Source organism: Micromys minutus (assembly GCF_963924665.1).
Source record: "Micromys minutus genome assembly, chromosome: X".
Taxonomy (NCBI): domain Eukaryota; kingdom Metazoa; phylum Chordata; class Mammalia; order Rodentia; family Muridae; genus Micromys; species Micromys minutus.
Window position 1 is genome coordinate 121128136 of NC_137970.1, and position 5577 is coordinate 121133712.

The window sequence follows — 5577 nt, forward strand, 5'->3', positions numbered from 1 at the left end:
TTACTCATTTCATTAAGTCAAAGATGAGTATGTCTTAGGATTGTTTTGGTTATTTAAAACAAGAATACATTTCAAAATATTGTATTGAAGAAACTAATGGGGAGGAAAACCATATAGGAAGACCAGCAGTCTCAACTAACTGGGACCCCAGGGAGCTCGCAGAGACTGAGCCTCCAACAGGGAACATACACAGGGCTGGTCCGAGGCCCCTGACACATATACAGCAGAGAAATACAGTGGAAAACTGAGCCAAACCCTTGAGAGACTTGAGGCCCCAGCCAAGGAAGAGGCCTGTTGTGTCTGCTGGAATACCCTCTCAGAGGTAAGGAGGAGGAAGAATGAAATGAGCAAATGTTGGAGGGAAGTTGCAGGGTAGTAGCTGGAATGTAAATAAATAAAATATTTTCTAAAATTAAAATAAAATTTTAACTCACAAAAGAACAATTGATAAATTGGAATCAAACTAGTCAGATAAAAGCACCAGGATTAGTACACAAGATATTAAGGTATCAAAAAAAAGTTATCTGTTAATGAAACCTTCAAAACCAAGGGTAAAATAAAAACATTTTTAGAAACACAAATGTTGAAAGAATTAATCCGTAGTAAAGTTGATCTGCAGGACAATTAAGGGGTGCCCTTCACACATCCAAATGCTATTACTAGCATTTGGTTTCATGAGGAATAGAAAGCATTAGAAGTTGAAACAACTACATGGATAGATGTATATTTCCTCATTATCTAAATGACTGAGATATGAAAATATTCTATTGGCAAGGTATATATAACTGGACTTATGCAAGCTTTACAACATACAGGACTCTAAGCTGAGAAGTTGCTAGACTTCACAATTCTTTTGTACAAAGGTCACTAGCAACAGTTTTTAACAGCTGGAGAATATTAGAATACTCGAAAGATTGTGGCTTTACAGGGGACATTGAGAACATTTCTATAATATTCCACTTTATAAACTCAGTAACAACTTTTATTTTATTCCTAATCTCAAATATGCAAGATGAACATTTTCCTCGTTGTGTAATCTATAATTTCAAAATCAAAAAGAATGCCTCAAAAGATGTTTGAATCAGATTCAGTATCCTCCCTTTTCCCTTCATTCTTTCTTCCATTAAGTGTTTAATAAAAGAAACAAGAAAACCAAAAGTAGGAGGAGGTTACTTATTTAAAAAAATTCTCGTAAAGTTAAGATTGTAAAATGAAAAGCAACAACATTGGTGCAAAACAAAGAAAGTTTTTGACCTTAGCCATTCTGACTGGTATGAGGTTGTGATTTGCATTTCCCTGATGACACAGGAATGTTGAACATTTCTTTAGGTGCTTCTCAACCATTCAATATTCCTCAGTTGAGAATTATTTGTTTAGCTCTATACCCCGTTTTTAATAGGATTATTTGATATTCTAGAGAGAAACTTCTTGTGGTTTTTTTTTATACATTGGATATCAGCCCTCTAATCTATGTAGGATTGGTAAGGATCCTTTCCCAATCTATTGTTACCCATATTTTCCTCTTGACAGTGTCCTTAGGCTTATAGGGACTTTGCAATTTCATGAGGTCCCATTTCTCAATTCTTGATTTAGAGCATAAGCCATTGGTGTTCTGTTCAGGAAATTTTCCCATGCCTAAGTTCTTTTGCACTTTCTCTTTTATTAGTTTCAGTGTACCTGGTTTTATGTGGAGATCTTTGATCCACTTAGACTTGAGTTTTGTACAAGGGAATAAGAAAGGATCCATTTGCAGTCTTCTGCATACTGACTACCAGTTGAACCAGCACCATTTGTTGAAGGTGCTGTCCTTTTTCCATTTAATGTTTTTAGCTTCTTGGTCAAAGATCAAGGGACCATAGGTGTGTGGGCTCATTTCTGGGTCTTCTATTCTGTTCCATTGATCTACCTGCTTGTCTCTGTACCAGTACCATGTTTGTTTTTGTCACAGTTGATCAGTAATAAAGTTTGAAGTTAAGGATGGTGATTCCCCTGGAAGTTATTTTATTGATTAGATTTTTTTTTTGCTATCCTGAATTTTTTATTATTCCAAATAAATTTGCAAATTGTTCATTCCAACTCTATGAAGGAATGAGCTAGAATTTTGATGGGAATTGCTTTGAATCTATAAATTACTTTAGGCAAGATGGCCATTGTTATTAAGTTGATCCTTCCAAACCATGAACATGAGAGATCTTTTTACCTTTTGAGATCTTCAATTTCTTTTTTCAGAGACTTAAAGTTCCTGTCATACAGATCTTTTTTACTTGCCTGGTTAGGGTCATACCAAGTTATTCTATATTGTTTGTGACTATTGTGGTGAAGGTTGTCATTTCCCTAATTTCTTTCTCAGCCTGTTTGTCTTTGAGTAGAGGAAGGCTACTGATTTGTTTGAGTTAATTTTATATCCAGCCACTTTGCTGAAGTTGTTTATCAACTGGAGGAGTTCTCTGGTGGAATTTTTGGGGTCACACAAGTATAAGACCATATTATCTGCAAATAATGATATTTTGACTTCTAAATTTCTGATTTGTATTCTTTGATTTTCTTTTACTGTCTAATTGCTCTGGCTAGGACTTCCAGTACTATATTGAATAGGCTGGGGGAGAGTAGGCAGCCTTGTCTAGTCCCTGATTTCAGTGGGATTGCTTTAAGTTTCTCACCATCTTAGTTTGATATTTGCTACTGGTTTGATTTATATTGCTTTTAGTATGTTTAGGTATGGGCTTTGAATTTCTGATCTTTCCAAGCCTTTTTACATGAAAGGTTGTTAAGTTTTGTCAAATACTTTCGTAGTATCTAATGAGATGATTATGTGGTTTTTTGTTTGTTTATATAGTGGGTTAAGTTGATGGATTTCTATTTATTGAACCATCCCTGCATCCCTGGGATGAAGCTTACTTGATCATGATTGTTCATTTTGATGTGTTCTTGGATTCAGTTTGCAACAATTTTATTGAGGTTCTTTTTGCATTGATTTTCATAAAAGAAAATGATAAAAAAAAATCAGGCAACAACAGATACTGGCAAGGATGTGGGGAAAGAGAAACACTCTTCCATTGTTGGTGGGATGGCAAGCTGGTACAATCATTCTGAAAGTCATTCTCTAAGTTCTTCAGAAAACTGAACATAGTACTACCTAAAGACCCAGCTATTCCAGTCCTGGGCATATAACCAAAAGAATCTCCAACATATAACAAGTACACATGTTCCACCATGTTCATAGCAGCCTTATTTATAATAGCCAGAAGCTGGAAAGAACCAAGATGCAACAGAGGAATGGATAAAGAAATTGTGATACATTTGCATAATGGAATACTATGCTATTAGGAATACTCAGCTATTAGGAACAATGACTTGTGAAATTCCTAGGCAAATGGATGGAACTAGAAACTATCATCCTGAGTGAGGTAACCCTGTCACAAAAGCACACAAATGGTATGCACTCACTGATATGGAGATACCAGCCCCCCAAATCTCTGAATACTCAAGAAACAATTCACAGACCTTATGAAGCTCAAAAAGAAGGAAGGCCAGAATGGGGATGTCTCAGTCCTTCTCAGAAGGGAGAACCAAACACTCACAGGAGAAAATACATGGACAAATGGAGAAACAGGGATTAAAGAAAAATCATTCAGAGACCTCCTTACCTGGGATCCGCCTCATATATAGCCACCAAAGCAAAGCACTATTGCTGATGCCAGGAAGTGCTTACTGCCAGGAACCAGATATGGATGCCTTCTCAGAGGCTCTGCCAAAGTTATACAGATACAGTTGAGGATGCTTGCATCTAACTATTGGACTGAACATGGGGACTCCAATGAAAGTGCTAGAGAAAGGACTACAGGAGCTGAAAGAGTTTACAACCTCATGGGAAGATCAACATTATCAACTAACCAAACCCTCCAGATTTCCCAGGGAGTAAAACACCAACCATTGAGCACACATGGAGAGACCCATGGCTCCAGTTGCATACGTAGCAGAGGACAGCATTGTTTGGCATCAACTGGAGAAGATGCATGTTTCACAGAGTAGGGGAATGCCAAGGCACTGAGGTGGATATTGTGGTTGGTAGAGGGAGCCCCTTCATGGAAGCAAGTAGAGAGAGAGGGGATAAGGGAGGGGGGAAATGGGACAACATTTGAAATGTAAAAACAGAGATTATCCAATAAAAATGAAAAGAAGAAAGACATAAAGAATGAAAGGAGGAAAAAAAGAAAGAAAGAAAGAAAGAAAGAAAGAAATGAGCAAAAGAAAGTAAAACTTAATTTTCCACATGCTCTCCAGCATCTGCTGTCACCTGAGGTTTTGATATTATACATTCTGATTGGCATAAGGTGGAATTTCAGGGTCACTTTGATTTGTATTTCCCTGATGACTAAAGACTTGTGCTTTTCAACCTTTCGAGATTTGAATTGTCTGTCTTGAACTGTCTGTTTAGATATATATCTTATTTTTTTTTAAATGGGTTGTTTGTTTTCTTGGAGGTTAACTTCCTTAGTTCTTTATATATTTTGTATATTAGCTGTCTGTCAGATGTGGGGTTAGTGAAGATTTTTCCAATCTGTAGTTTGCCAATTTGTCCTATTGACAGTGTTCTTGACCTTATAGAAGCTTTCCAGTGTCATGAGGTCCAATTTATCAATTCTCAGTCTTGGAGCCTGGACCATTGAAGTTCTGTTTAGAAAATTTCCCTGTGCCAATGAGTTTAAGGTTTCTATTAGATTGAGCATGTATGGGATTATGTTGAGGTCCTTAATCCACTTGGACTTGAGTTTTGTTCAAGGTGACAAATATGTATCTATTTTCATTTTTCTACACACAGACAGCCAGTTAGACCAGCACCATTTGTTGAAGGTCCTTTATTTTTTCATTGTATCTTTTTTGCTTCTTTGTCATAGATTAAGTGTCCATAAGTGTGTGGTTTTATTTCTAGGTCTTCAGTTTGATACAGTTGATCAAACTGTCTGTCTCTGTACCAGTACCATGCAGTTTTTTTTCAGTATTGCTCTACAGTACATATTGAGGTCAGGAAAGATGATTCCCCTAGAAGTTCTTTTATTTTTAAATATTGTTTTTGCTTATGGTTTTTTGTTTGCTTTTCCAGATAAATTTGAGAGTTGTTTTTTTCCTTGTCTTTCAAGAACTGTGTTGGGATTTTAATGGGGATTGCATTCAATATGTAGATTGCTTTTAGTAGGATGGACAGTTTTACTATGTCATTCCTTCCAATTTATGAGCATGGTAGATCAGTCCATATTCTGAGATCTTCTTTGAGTTTTGTTTTCTTGAGAGACTGAAAGTTACAGAGGAACACTCCTCCATCCCTAGTGGGATTGCAAACTGGTACAAGCACTCTGGAAATTAATCTGGAGGTTCCTAAGAAAACTGGAAACAGAGCTACCGAAAGACACATCTATACCACTCTTGGGCATATACCTAAAAGATGCCCCACCAATGCCACAGGGGCACCTGTTACACTATGTTTATAGCAGTCTTATTTGTGACAGCCAGAAGCTGGAAACAACTCAAATGTCCCATAACAGAAGAATAGATACTGAAAATGTAGTTAATTTATAC